Genomic DNA, 15013 nt, shown 5'->3' with positions numbered 1-15013 from the left:
CTGCAGCTCTCTGGATGGGACAGAGAAACGTAGCTGCCCCAAATTAGTCCATTTTGCTAAATTGGGGCCTGAATGTTCTGACCTTCGGTAAATCTTGAATTCATGTGAGCCATCCCGACTCCTGGGCCCCTGCTACATCTGCTCCATTTGTCTGCTTTCCACTATTTGTTACGCTAAGTATTGAGAATTGGTACAAGGGTCATTTCTTATGCAGCAGTTTGGACAGACCAAGATTGTGTGTTTGCACCGACTGACTTGGCTTTGGCCTGGTGAGCAGTTTGCTGGACATAAGGGAAATGTTGCCTTAAATGACTTTGTTATGAAGTGATGTGTTCATAAGTTCCTCTGTGGGACAAAGATGTTTTGATCACACAAAGAGGTTAAAGACAACACACACCCAAAATATACTGTCCAGGAGCAGTTAGCAAAGTCCAAAAACTGCTATATGGAGACAAGCTTGAAAGTGACCTGTGCACAATCAGTGGTAAGAAATAAGCTCTCAGCTGCTGCTGGCAGCAGGCCCTCAGCAGTTCCTAGCTGCAGCAGATGCCTCGGAGCTCCCAGCTGCTGTGGGGAGGGGGAGGGGGAGGGGACCCCAGAGTCCCCAGTCACTGTGGGTGCTGGACCCTCCTTCTCCCCTGTTTTGTCAGGGATAGTTTTAGTAAAAACTACGGACGGGTCAGAGGCTTCCGTGAAGTTTTGTTTCTTGCTCTGGACCTTTCTGTGATTTTTACTAAAAAAATCTGAGATGAAATCTGAGTCTTAATAATATTTCAATCAGAAAAGAGAACAATAACATGAACATAGCTTGGACATCCAAAGCCCTGCCAATTAGAAAGTTCATGTATGTGTATTGTACGAGTTATATACGCTATTTAATATTCATAACACTCAAAGATGATTGGAAGAGAACTAATACATATATCATTTGGACACGTATAATATGTCAGACATTGTAAGGGGTTCTCGGAGCTTCATAGGAGAAATTCACTGTGATCTGCCTATGCCCCAGCAGAAGATAATTGGCTAGTTCTTCTTTCTGTATGTCTGTCATTTCTTTCACAGTAACTGTAATGGCAAGGCAGGCTTTTGGTCCAAACAAAGGTTTGAATTAATCAATCAGAGTGACTGGGATCCCGAGTGTGTGATATTCTCACCCAAGAATTAAAGAGAAGCATCATCTAACTATGAACCAATTGCCATGAGCCATTCTCCTCCCACATTCACACAGGCTTTTCCCAATTTCCACTCCTAGATCCCTTCTAGATACCTTTGAACTTCCTCAGAGTTTCCATGAGAGCAACAGTTTTCTGGGAAAAAATCACTGAGTCTCTTTTCCAGTTCAGGAGAAATCTCCTCTGGCTGCTGGAACTTCCCCTTCTCACACCTGGATAGAAACAGTTTCACATGGTTACATTTCACTTAGTGACACTTTGTAATTTGTTGTCAGTAAAAGTCGCTGCTCTAATGGGCCTGGAGTTAGAATTCCTCTGCTTCTCCCAGAGTCAGAGCAGGTGTAGTTCACGCTCTGCCAGTCAAACCTTCCCTCTGAAGATCCTATTGATATTATTTAACTCTGGCCTGGAGAGACCAGCTCTGGGGATAAAAGGGGAACTGAGTCTCTATGGCCAATTCACTCCTTGGTCCCCGTGCTCTGAGGGACAGGAAGTTCCCCTGTTTACTGTTGTAGATATCTGTCCGCTAAAAACTGAGACACCAACACCCCCCCTCCACAGCTCATTCGACACAGGTCTCCTAACAGTCCTCAGGTGGGGAAGACTCTTGACCACTGCTGCCCTGGGCTGAATGGTGACCAGGGCCCCAGCAGTGACAGGCCCATATTCCATCTCCACTATCCTGAGGCAGCCAGTCCCCTAAGGAGGTGATATCTCTAGGAAATACTTGAGGTCAGTCCTTCCCACTGAATGGAGAATTTCAAAGTCTTCTATAAAAGGGTGAGAACCTCAGGATAAAGTTTATCTGAGAATTTTGTATCCAACATGTGACCTTACCCAGACATTTTGGCAGGGATGGTGTCCCTAGTCTCTGTTTGCCAGAAGCAGGGGATGAGTGACAGGGGATGGATCACTTGGCGATTCCCTGTTCTGTTCATTCCCTCTGGGGCACCTGGCACTGGCCACTGTCAGAAGACAGGATGCTGGGCTATATGGACCTTTGATCTGACCCAGTGTGGCCATTCTTATGCTGTGGAGCCCTGTGGAGATGCAGTGCTAATATTGTCTCCAAGCTCTTCCCCAGCATTGTGAAGTGTAAGGGGGAGTGAGAGAGCCATGTTACCTGGACAAGGTGCTTCTGATGTCCTGAAGAGAAAGAGAGAGAATTTCAGTCTCACCTGACACACACTTCAAATTCCAAAAAAGGGATTTTGCAAGTATGGGGAAGAGAGGCTCTGCCCTGGTTCCAGAGCCATGGATTCCCTAAGACAATGAGTCTTTTCTATCTCTAGTGTCAATGTGCCTGTGACTTTGCAATGTACAATAGTAATTCACATTTCAACAATGCACACACAGAGTCACACAGTGATCTCTGACTGCTGGACTCCTGTGCCCATGTTTTAGGAGCTGTCCTGTCCCTTTTGGGGGATCTGGAGTATTTCTAACTCAGTCTCACCTGCAGAAATTCACTCGCTGGCTTCTGACACTTGCCCTCCAGCTCACTGATCAGCTTGCTGAGACAGGAAATCTCCTCTGAGACTTTGGTGATATTTTCATCCTGTATCTTTGTTATCTCCTTCTCCAGCTTTTCCAGCTGGGCCAGCAGAAGCTGCTCTTGTTCCTCCAGGAATTGGTGCAGTTGCTGAAATTCAGCCACAATTTGCTGCCTCTTCTTTTCTATCTGTTTCTGTAAAGCAACAGGGAATGGGATGGTCAGAGACATGGAGGCAGCTTGGGGGGGTGGGGGGAGTTCCTTTCATTGAGTGCTGAGTGTCCAGGAGAGAAAATTTCTTATAAACCTTAAGGTTTCTGACATTTGACTCTACCCTGTGGTTACCACAGGGCTGCCCAGAGGGGGGGCAAGTGGGGCAATTTGCCCCGGGCCCCGCAGGGTCCCCCACGAGAGTTTTTCGAGGTCCCTGGAGCGGGGTCCTTCACTCGCTCCAAGGGCCCTGGAAAAGTCTCGCGAGGCCCAGGCCCTGGAGCTTCTTCTGCTCCAGGTCTTCTCCCCAGGGCAGAAGGACACCCCCCACTGCCAAATTACTGCCGAAGCAGGACCCGTCGCTGAAGTGCCGGGTCTCTCTTTGACGATAATTCGGCGACAGGGGGCCCCACCACAGGTCTTTGGGGCACTTCGGCAGTGGGTCCCAGAGCGGAAGGACCCCCCCACTGCCAAATTACTGCCGAAGCGGGCCCCCCCGCCGCCAAAGACCCCAGGTCCCCGGAATCCTCTGGGCGGCCCTGGGTTACCAGGGAAAGTTTCCCTCACACCTTTTTTCATTTATCCCCATGTCTCTGAAAAGGGATGTTTCCATGTCTGACATGGTTAAGACTTTGCATTATCAATGAACCCTGAGCGTGGAGATCCTGAGCAGTAGAAGGCAGGACTCAGGATTATGCTGACAGAAGTTCCAGGGGAAAAAAGAATCAAATGACTCAATAATGCAAGAAATGGTGCAGACACAGGGAAAGCCACAAGAGGTAGAAATTAACTCATTCACTGAAATGGAAGTCTAGATTCTGCACCTGAATCTAACAAAAAAAAATCCATGATCATGGACAAAACGACACGCCCACATTCATCAACACCACAGAGGAATCTGCCTGCAAACAAACCTCTCACCACAAGACTTTGCTGGTAAGTAACAAGAGGCACCTACCAAATACTGACTTTCCCCCTTCCCAGTCACTTTAGATTCCAGGAGCTTTTCTCTCTCTTCCCTCAGTCTTCAAATGGGCCTGGATTTTTTCCTGTAGAAACAGATGATTTGGGAGGTTTCATTTCCAGTTTGAAGCGTGTGTATAGAGGGATGTTTTCCCACCCAAACTCTATTTAACTGTTGGTCCTAATGGGTTCATGACATTAGGGCCACCAAAGTAAAGAAACCTAAGAATGAAAACTGGGGATGTGTCATTCTGCCTTGTTACCAATTCAGGTTCAGGCTTTTCAGTAATTGGAGAAAGACTGAATTATCCAAGCTTTCCTGGTATTTATTAATTCATTAGTATTACAGAAGAGAAGAGGAAAATGGGGTCACAACGCTCCACTTGGTGGGGAGGGGGAATGTGTCTCTCCTCATCTTTATAGACTGCAAGATGGTTGGGGCAGGGACCTCAGTACATGTAAGCTGGCAGCCCAGATTTGTGTATCATGTTTATTTTCTTGGGATGGTAAACTGGATCCAGTGCCGCCTTCCCCACCTTCTGCACACATCACCCCGCTGCTCCAGGTCTAACCAAGGCTAAAGAGGCAACGTTTGATGGAGGCATGTGGGGTCATGTGCCCCCCAGATTTCTCGAGATCAATGTGGTGGGAACACTCAGCAGCAAGGAGGCAGCACTCCCCCTGGCAGTAGCACTGTCCCTGCCAGTCGTGGAGGGAGGAAGAAAACAGCAGACTGGCTCACTGCCAGCTGAGCCCTTTCCCCACCACATGGGAAATGGTGGCTGTGGGCCTCAGAACAATAGTTCTTGGAGTGAACACTCTATTGAGATCTGTGTGGCAGTTACCTCTTCCTCGCACTATTGGCTCAGGCTCTCTGCAGACTCAGGCACACGGCACTATATCAGTTAGGCTTGAAAGTTATAACTCACTCAAACTTTTCTTTTCCATCATATGGACTAGAAAGTTATTTTTTGGTTGCTGATTTTTTTTATTATGAAACCTGAAGTTCTGTTTTAATCACGTGACTCCAGAGTTGGGTCCCTAGAGAAGAACCCATAGTACCAGTGCTTGAACCCACTCCTGTAGATATGTTCCATCAGGGGTGAAAGATTCTTCCTAAAATTGGAGGTGCCATGAGGCCCTGCCCCCTTGTGCCCCTGCCCTGCCTGCCTCTTCCCCAAATGTCCTGTACCCGGCCAACCCAGAAGCTGGAGCTGAGTTGCGGAGTCCAGGTTCCTCCATCTGCCCAGGGTTGGGGGGATCCGAGAGCAGCCCACAGCCCATGTCCTTGGCCCCCAGGCTCCCTGCCCTGGGCAAGTGGAGGGTTTGTGGCTCCCTGCAGCTGTGTGCAGCTCTTACCATGGCCTGGCTGTGGCTCTTTGGCTCCTGAGTCCCAACCCCCGCCCAGACCAAGCTGGAAGCTGGAGTTGGGTCAGAAGAAGAGCTGCACTGGCACCTGTGGGGAGCCATGGACCCTCAACCTGCTCTGGATAGGTAGAGAGTCTGTGGCTCCCCACAGATGCGGCTCACTCAGGCTGGGCTCCAGCTTCCAACCTGGGTGGGGCCTTACAGGGGAGAGGAGAGCAGGGAGCTCGGCTGTGGGGAAAAGTGAGAGAGCCATGACCCCTTGGCCCTCTCTGTTCCAGAGCCTGTATGTTCCATTCAGCAGAGTGGGGGCTGATTTGTTCATTATTCATGTGAATGCCCTGCTGGCAGTGCCTCCCTGCATCTTGCTTCAGTCCCGTGTGTGAGTAAAGTGCCTCACACAGAGATCTAGTGCCCACCTCTCCCTAATGAACAGTGTGGGGTTGATAGGCTGGGTGCCATCTGTGGCCAAGGCTCCCTGCACCTGCCCAGAGAAAGGAACCTGCAGGGCAGAGATTTAGGTGGAGCCAGAGAACAGGGGAGAAAATCTGGGAAACTGGGAGATTCTGTGGCTCTGAGTGACTGAGTCTGAAAAGGGAAGGATTGAATTAACCTGGATCCAGAGTGTGTCCTACCTTGTATTTCTGGGCAGCCTCCTCCATGAGAAGCACCATGTGAGATCTGTGCTGGGGGGATCTCTCACAAATCACACACATGGCTTCCCCGTCCTCTTCACAGAACAGATCCAGGGCTTTGCTGTGTCTCTCACACAGAGTCTCATTTCCTGGTTTGAAATGCAGTTGTCTGATTTTTTCCACTATATTTGCTAGCTGATAGTTATTCCGGAGAGACCCTTTTGGGATTCGGGCTCTGCAGCTGGGGCAGCACAAAAGGGCAGAGCCCAGTTCTGTCCATGTCTCACAGTGCCGAGTGATGCAGCCTCGGCAGAAGTTGTGCCCACAGTGTATGGTCACTGGGTCCGTCAGATATTCCAGGCAGATGGGACATTTGGTTTCCTCTTGGATTTCCTGTACAGGAGTCGCTGAGGCCATGGCTGCTGGGATCTCTGGGCTTCTGTTCTCTCTGCATCAGAAATGGTTTTGCTGATCATGGACAGTCCCTGCCCCACCTCTTATCAGCTGCACAGGTGCAGAATGAGGTGAAGAGAAAGGAGAGGCCGGGAGAAGGAGCAGGAGAAAGATAAGGAAAGAAGGAAGCAGGAACTACCTAGGCCAGGAGAAGGGTGTAAAGGAGCAGAAAGGGAAGGAAAGGAAAAGGTGGGACGGATACAAACAAGATCACAAAAACTTAAACTCAGGGTCTTTCTACACAGCACATGTCCAGGCGGGGGTCAGGCAGGACTGTCCTCGTGCAGCTAGTCCAAGCCACCCCCTTGGCGCTGTGGCCACATTGCTCTTGGTAGCGTGGTTGAACCAGCAGTCAGCATGTGTACGTGTACCCAAGCTGAGAATCACATCTCCCAGGTGCTGTGTAGATGTGCCCTCAGTCGAACCAGGCCCTTCTTAATTCACAGTGCGGGTGTCCACAGTCACTCACAGACTTCAACTGGAACAACACGAGATGGGAACTAAACCCCCTTGAGTGATTTCAGTGACAATGTGTGTGCAGAGGAGCCTTGGCTTGGCTGTGTCCTGCTGAACATCTAACCACCCGTCTGGGACCAGCCAGGCTACAGGGGCTCCCTGGGTTAAGGTCAGAGGCAGCTGGTGTGTGCTAGTGACAAGGCAGGAAACCGTAAATAGCTCATTAATCTGGAGGAGCAACCCTTGAGCTGAAGGGTGATTTTATGGTAAATGCTCTAAGCTTTATGACTTTGCAGTCTAAAGGCTACAGCCCAGCCCCTTCAAAATACCAGCTAAGGGCTGGAAAGAAAGTTTACAGGTTTAAAATTTGTAACAATCCTACCCACTCCCCTCCCCCACACTCCAGCTGCCCCAGGCTCTTCCTGTCCTTTTTTCTCCTTGGGCCAATACTGAGCCCATCATCACTGTCTGTGTGGGCTGGTTCTGCTGGGGGGAAATATGAGCCATGGATCCTAGTTTGGGTTTTGTCTGACTCTGGGCAGAGGAGTATCAGGCTGGAGAGAAGGGACAATGGGGACTGCTCGGCACATAAAGCCAGACATGCTCAAGTCCACAGTTAGCAGCAATTGCTCCTCTGCACAGGCTCTTTGCGGCTGGAGCTCCCCGCAAATGTTTCCCACCAATGCATTTGCCACCATAGGTCTAGATTCTGACTCAGGTTGTACCACTGATCCTTTGACCTGAGCAGTCAGCCAGTGTTTGGGGCATTCTCGGTTCTTCCATTGGCAGGAGAAATGGATTATTTCTTTGGTGCAACCTTACCATTTACAAACAACGTCCACACATTCCTGTGCCCTGAACACGGTAGAAACAAACAACTGCTGGCAATTTTCTTACTCAGAAATGCTCTTTCCCGGCATTGCTAAGTGTGAGGGGGACTGATAGAGAGCCACACACCTGGTCAAGGTGCTTCTGACATCCTAGAGGAAAGAGAGAGGAGGGAGAGATTTAAAAAATCTCAGGACCACCTGCCACCCACTTGGGATTCCAGGGCCATGGTTTCATTGAGCTAATGGGGCTTTTCCATCTCTAATATCAATGTGTCTGTGAGTCTGCAAAGAACAATTGTCATTCACATTTCAGCAACACACACACTGAGTTACATTGTGATCTCTGACTCCTGGACCCCTGTCCCTGTGTTGGCATCTGAAATGTTTCTAGTTCAGGCTCACTTGAAGCTCCCATTGTCCGGGAATGGCAAACCGCCAAACCTGCAGACACTCAGGCTTTCCCTGAACAAGCTGGGGGCAAGGCCCAAGGTTAAGAACCCCTGGTTTACGTCGCAAGACCTGAGCAAACACCTGCCATTCTACTGCTCTGCCAATGCAGGCTTGTATTTCAAAGTACTATTCTACCCGAATGGGAGAGCCCAACTCCTATTTACCCAGCTTCCTAACATGCCTTTAAAGGTCGACCATGGGTCATGTCAGCCTATGGGTTAGTTAACCTTTTGTGGACATGTGGCACATTTTCATGAGATATAATCATATAATATCACAACAGGCTCAGCAGATACTGTGATCACAGTGTAGAGGCACCAGACACTGCTTCTGTTTCCCTGCACAGTCTCCCCAGCTCCCGGGGACTCCTGGGTCTCTGCAGATGGCAGCAGGTGTGAGGGGAGCTGACGCTGGGGCTCCTGCGCTGTACAGGGAATGGGCTAACCAGAGATCTCCTGTCCCCAAGGCTCTCAGGCCACTTGTCAAGCCTGGCTGCAGGAGGGGATCTGGGGACAGACAGAGGGGGCTGGGGAGTGTCTGGGGAGCTGCCACATGGGACTAGAAATGGAAATCCAGCTGTGGTGAGAAAGGAGAGCTTGCCAGGGATGTGGCTGGTTAAATGGGCTACTGTACAGCTAGATACAATTTTGCAGCTAGTTAATGCAGTGCACTGGGGAATTCTTATGTTCTTGCAGCTGGATGGTGTGAGATGAAATTATTTTCCTTAAGGGCAAGGCTGGCACTGCTCCTTGTTTTGCTGGAGAACACATGGCTGGAGATCTATAGCCATCAGTCACACGCCTTCATTCTGCTGCTGTTTCCTGTGGCTGGGCACTGCAGCCAGGACTCTATTGTGGCAGAGTGGATCTGAGATCAGAATCAATAGGGAATCTGGGGAGTGGCCTTCTGGAACCAGAACAGGAGCTGCAGCTGAGATGGGAAAGGCCTGGTGGGCAGAGATGCTGCTGGGGAAGCCGCTGGTTACTTCATGAGCAACCGGATACTATATTGTTACAGATCCTGACTAGTATGGTGATAAGATACATTGTTACTGTTCTGTATGGGAAACTGCTCACACGGTTGTAAACTTGCTTCTGACAAGACTTGCTGCTTCTTTGCAGCCATAGTCCGTTAAGTATGTTAGATGGGCTCAGGCAGAGGATCTCACTGTTGCTGGGTTTTTCACGGGTGAACAGATTGCCTGGGAATTGCAGGCATTAGTCAGACACACGTAACATGCAGTTATTTTTAGCCCACAGAAGTGGCCTCCACGAGCTGTGATGGGGAGGCTGGAGAGATGGATCCCTCAGCCCATGTCACTTGCAGCTGACTGTGCCAATGAGAATTCCCAGATGGTTATTGGAGAGTGTCCACTAAGCAATGTCCAGAGGTGCCAGCTTTCGAATTTCCCTGGGGATGCTCAACCCCCACTCTGCCCCCACTCCACCTCTTCCCCTAAGGCCTCACTCTGGCCCCACCTCTTCCTGTTCCTGCTCTGCCCCACCTCTTCACACCCCACTGAAATCCAGAAACCTCTGCCTAGCAGCCTTTAACTCTGCAGACACCTGAGCCCGCTCAGCGTCAACATTTCTATGGTTAAATTTCCCACGGGTCCTAAATTTTTCTGTTGCTGAGTTTGAGTGCTGCTGCTGCCTAACCGTAGGTGCCCAAACACCTACCTCATGCGTAAACCCCAGAAGGATCCTCAAAGAAGAAGGCAGACAGAGGAAAGCCTCTCTTGCCTGTAGGACCCAAGCTTGTAGGAGCAGTACTTGATTTATAATGGCATCGGGCCCACACACAGCAAGGGGCCCCTTGACCAGTGCTCCACTTCTGCTGCCCCCAGCCTTTCCAGCCCCTTCCCTGACAACTGGGACCCTGGGCTTCTCCTCCTCCCCCCACCCCATCCCATCCCACCCACAGTTGCTGCTCCTCTCAGCTGGTCAGCTGAGCAGGGGCGGCTTCTGGCCCCAGCATGCCAAGCGCATGCTTGAGCGGCAAGCCGCGGGGGGCTCTCTGCCGGTCGCCGTGAGAGCAGCAGGCAGGCTGCCTTCTGTGGCATGCCTGCAGGAGGGTCGCCGAAGCCACGGGACCAGCAGACCATCCGCAGGCAAGCCGCCAAAGGCAGCCTGCCTGCTGTGCTTGGGGCGGCAAAATGCCTAGAGCCGCCCCTGCAGCTGAGGGCTTCTTTCATCTCCCACCCTGCCCTGTCACTGGGAAGTAGCCTGGGGAAGGAGGGGCAGACAGAAGCCCTCAGCTACTGCTGTGCTGCTCCTCCAGGCTGCGGGTGATGGATGGTGCTGCTTTGGGATCCCCTGGGGTTGGGAAGCCTGAAGCCAGAGACTGTCAACCAGCCACCAGGAGTGGAGTGGAGGGGACAGAGTCCCTGCCTGCCGTTCAGCTCCTCTGCAGCAGAGGAAGGGGAATCTAAGACCAGGGAGAAGGGAGACCTGCTCTATATTGGCAGCGGGGATCCTGTTTATCCCTCCCCAGCCCTGCTGTGTTTACAGTTTACCCCTGGCACCTCCCTCTCTCCAGGGACCAATCCAAGGTCCCACCCCACTGTGCTTTTGCCCCCATCCTCTGTCTAGCTCCAGGCAGCAGGGACTAATCCTCCCCCCAACGACCCACTGTTCTCACCTTGCCCTTGGCCCCTGCCTCGCGCCAGCTGGGGATCAATCCTTCCCTCCCACCATGCCCTGCTGTCAGGGTGGATAAAAATCAATTATTAAAAAAAATTAAAAATTTGATTTCCTTTTATTTAAATTGGATTTTTTTGATAAAATGCTGTTTGAGGACAAAACCTAACTAAAGATAGTTTTAATTAAGATACTTTATACCTCAAAAGGTATCTTATCATGGAACAGGGATTATAAATTCTAATTCTGTAGTATGAGACAATATATTCATGTAATGTTTAAGAAAAGTTTTGTAAATGAGTTCCAATAGTTCATGGATTAGGGACCCAATATTATGGGGATCCACAGGCTTCTGTATAGATTAGTTAGGTTAATGTTTCTATCTACCCACTGGGACTCAGTGCTCAATCTAGAAGATACCATCAGAGATGCTTAGTTTTGCAGTTCTCAAACTGTGGATTGTGTCTCCAGAGGTAACATGCTTGTTAACAGCAAAAATATTTTAAATAAATAAATTAATATAGAGAGGTGAGAAATAACAGACCTCACCTCTATTGTCCTTCTGTAAATTTGTGTACATAGAATCAATCCCTTACCTCTCTCAAAAAGTGCAAAGTTTCAGAAAGTTCAGTGAATAGAAGATTGTTGAGGGTGGAATAGATCTGGACAAGGAGAGGTCTGGCGATAAATGTGAGAAGCGAAGGACATATGCTTTTTTTGTTAAAATATTATGTTTGCTGTTGAAGAAAAAATCCAGAATACTTAATGTTGGTGTTTTAATTAAATAAAGCAATTTAAATGTCTGTTTGGTGATGTTCTCCTCCTAAGACAGCCTGGCAAGAAAATCCTCCAAATATTAATGATTAACCTGTTGAACGGGCGATAGTTCACCTCCCAGTGACTTCATAAATATCTGCTTCAATTACCTTTGGTAAATGAAGTAATCAAACAGTCATTCGTTTGGTGATACAGCTGTGAAACTCATATGAAAAGTTTTCAAAATAAAACAATGTACAGCGTGTACCTTCCAAAAATGAAACTACATCTATCTCTGCGTTGTGAAGAAACCTATTAATGTTATAACAACCAATAAGAATGCACTTTTATGCACAAAATCATGATTAAATCCAGTCTTCCTGACTAGTGATTTCAATCAAATCCACCCTGCCTGCTGTGCTCTTTCCCCGGCCCCTTCATTCCTCAGGGGACCCCACAAATATGTTTAGCGCTAGGCCCACAAAAAGTTAATTCAGCCCTGTCTAATATGGTCATAATAACCATTATATCGTTCATCTCATGCTCCAAATGGAAACTCCCCTTTTAATTACTTCAGTAATAAACAGCCTTTGTCCTGCTGCACTGGAGTGTATGGGAAGGGAGTCTCTTTATTGCTCTAAGGCTGAAGGTTGAAGCCCAGCCCAGCTCTGTTCTCAGGGACAAATCAAACAGGGACCAAACCACGTTAGTTGTTAGTTCTAAGTTCTGCTTGGTCAGCAGACACAGTGCTCTCCTTGTGACAGGATCCCCGGGGTACAAACTGGATCCGGGGTGCCACTGCGGCCCCTTACGTCTCCAGCCTGGGCTATTTCTCACAATGCTTTGAAGCGGTAAACCCCATTGGGAGCGGTTATCACTCAGCACAACAGTAGGTGGAACCCCACACCCAGCGAGATTCCCTGAATGCTCCCAGAGCCGCTCACAAATCACACAGAGAAAGGCACCAGGAAATATCCCCCAGCTCCACAGCCTTGCACCCCAATGTAAGTGTATTGCCCAGTCTGCCCCTCCCTCAGTGTGGCGAGGACGTGCAACAGCCTTTGTACCTGAGCTAAGATTTCCCAAGCACTTCAACCAAAGCACATTGTTGTAGGTAAAATATAAAACAAACAGATTTATTGACTACAGAAAGATAGACATTAACTGATTAGAAGTGGTAGGCATAAAAGGTCGGAGACAGTTAGCAAGGAAAATAAAAGATAAACATAGGATCTAAATCCTAAACCTCATTACACTAGGCAGTGTTTAGCTCAAGCAATTTTCTCATCCCACTGGATGTTACAGTTCTTAATACACAGGCTTCACCTTTGAGCCTGGACCAGTCTCCTCAGTTGAAGTTTTTGTCTTATCAGCATTTTTGTTGCTTCCAGCATAGCTGGGGGAGGAGAAAGGCGAAAGCATGATGCCACCGTCCCCGTTTTATAGCCTTAGCCCATGTGCCTATAACACACTTGCTCAGACATGTCCTGGTGGCTTCGCTGAGTCGCAGAGTTGAGCAATCCCCCTGCTGTGGTTTTCTGCAACTGAATCCTAGGGCTGAGCAGTGCCTATTGTGTCGGAGCACTGGGGCTCCTGTGCTGTACAGGGGATGGGCTAACCAGAGAGCTCCTGTCTCCAAGGCTCTCAGGCCTCTTGTCCAGTCTGGCTGCAGGAGGGGACTTGGGGACAGAGAGAGGGGGCCTGGGAGAGTCTGGGGATCAGCCACTTGGGACCAGAAATAGAAATCCAGCTGTGGTGAGAAAGGAGTGTTTGCCAGGGATGTGGCTTGTTACAGGGGCTGCCGTAAAGCTGGATACAATGTTGCATTATTTAATGCACTATACTGTGGAATTTGTATGTTCTTGCAGCTGGATGGTGTGAGCTGAAATTATTTTCCTTAATGGGAAGGCTGGCACTGCTCCTTGTTTTGCTGGAGAACGCATGGCTGGAGATCTGGAGCCATCAGTCACACGCCTTCATTCTGCTGCTGTTTCCTGTGGCTGGGCACTGCAGCCAGGACTCTATTGTGGCAGAGTGGATCTGAGATCAGATTCAATAGGGAATCTGGGGAGTGGCCTTTTGGAACTAGAAAAGCAGCTGCAACTGAAATGGGAAAGACATACTGGAGGGAGCTGCTGCTGGGGAAGCAGCTGGTCACTTCAAGAGCAACCAGATACAATATTGTTACAGATCCTGATCCATTGTGATGAGACACATTGTTACTGTTATGCAAGACAAACTCGTTACATGGCTGTAAACTTGCTTCTAACCAGCCTTGCTGCTTCATGGTGTCCAGATGCTGTTAGCTCTGGTTCAGGCAGAGGATCTCAGTGCTGCTGGGTTTTTGTTGCTGGTGAACGTATTGCCTGCGAATTGCAGTTATCAGTCACACACATGCAACGTGCAGTTATTTTTGGCCAACAGAAGTGGCCTCCAGGGGCTGAGGTGGAGGCTGGAGACATGAATCCCTCATCTTACATCACTTGCAGCTGACTGTGCCAATGAGACAGTTCCCAGACTGTTTAGTGGAACAGTGGGATGGGAGAGTGGGGATGCTCTCCAACAACACGGACAAAAAACAAGGGCTGGGGGAGAGTGAAACAAGCTAGAGGCCATGAGTACAAATCATTTCACTTCTCCTGCGTGTTGTTTGTGTGTGCAGGCACCTCCCAGCCCTTAGGACTGACCACAACTTCGTATTCCCAGCACATATACTAAAATTGGACACCTTTGCAGCCCATTTTGCTAAGAAGTTAACAGAAGTTGCACAAAGTCACTGAATTCAAAATAGGGAATAGAATTAGGGTCTCCAAATGAATTCCCCAGGTCTTAGCTACTCACCCCGCTGCCTCAGCTGAAAGTGTCAAGTATCTGTTCATTGGTTCTCCTGTTGTAAATGGTTACACCACATCAGAGCCAGCAACAGGAGACCAGAGTCCTGATCGCAAATGTTCTACTGATGACTGGCAAATACTTGTGTAAACCATTAGCACAGCATATCTCATGTTCCCTCCAGCAGCTGGCCCACATGCAGCCCAACAATTATTCCCAGAGCTGAAGTGGGGTGGTGAGGTTCCGAAGAGACATGATTTAAATCAGCGGTTTTCAAAGTCTGGGTCGCGACTCCTCAGGGTTCACCCCTGGCATGGAAGGTGGCCGCTTCTTTATTTGCATCCCACAAGGTTTCATCCATGTTTGCTGGGTTATTTCATTGCAAAGAAATATACAATGACAATGTAATTACAGGGGTATATGCAATCTAAATGTAAGAGAACAACAACCAACCTTTATTAGTTTTCATAAAGTTTCCACATCAGACATTTCTCATCTTAACACTAACAAACACTTCAATTTAGACTTATCTAATTGCCAGGGCCTACAGAGTGGAACAGTAACGCAATAACAAACAGCAAGATTTAGACAAGCAAAACCAAGACACTTAACATCTCTGGTTTGGTCTCTATCTGCACAAGTGAATTGGCCTGAATACATATTGACACCCTTAACCCTTTGATATTCAGACCAGTGAATTATTGCTCTGATCTGAGCTAGTCTGTCAGTGCCACATTGGCAGTGTATTTCACACACT

The 15013-nt window shown here is 48.9% G+C and overlaps 3 protein-coding genes across 3 annotated transcripts in view; 1 reads left to right on the top strand and 2 right to left on the bottom strand.

The window, feature by feature from the left end:
• LOC116830654 (E3 ubiquitin-protein ligase TRIM17-like) overlaps positions 1-15013 on the top strand; it is a 241167-nt gene that overhangs the window by 68781 nt on the left and 157373 nt on the right. The window lies entirely within an intron of this gene.
• Positions 1-15013, bottom strand: part of LOC116825933 (zinc finger protein RFP-like) — a 469299-nt gene that overhangs the window by 339447 nt on the left and 114839 nt on the right. The window lies entirely within an intron of this gene.
• Positions 1-15013, bottom strand: part of LOC116823265 (butyrophilin subfamily 1 member A1-like) — an 80870-nt gene that overhangs the window by 42132 nt on the left and 23725 nt on the right. The window lies entirely within an intron of this gene.

Source organism: Chelonoidis abingdonii, chromosome 12, assembly GCF_003597395.2.
Source record: "Chelonoidis abingdonii isolate Lonesome George chromosome 12, CheloAbing_2.0, whole genome shotgun sequence".
Taxonomy (NCBI): Eukaryota; Metazoa; Chordata; order Testudines; family Testudinidae; genus Chelonoidis; species Chelonoidis abingdonii.
Note: the sequence above shows the minus strand (reverse complement) of the source record. Positions and strands in the feature narration are given on the sequence as shown.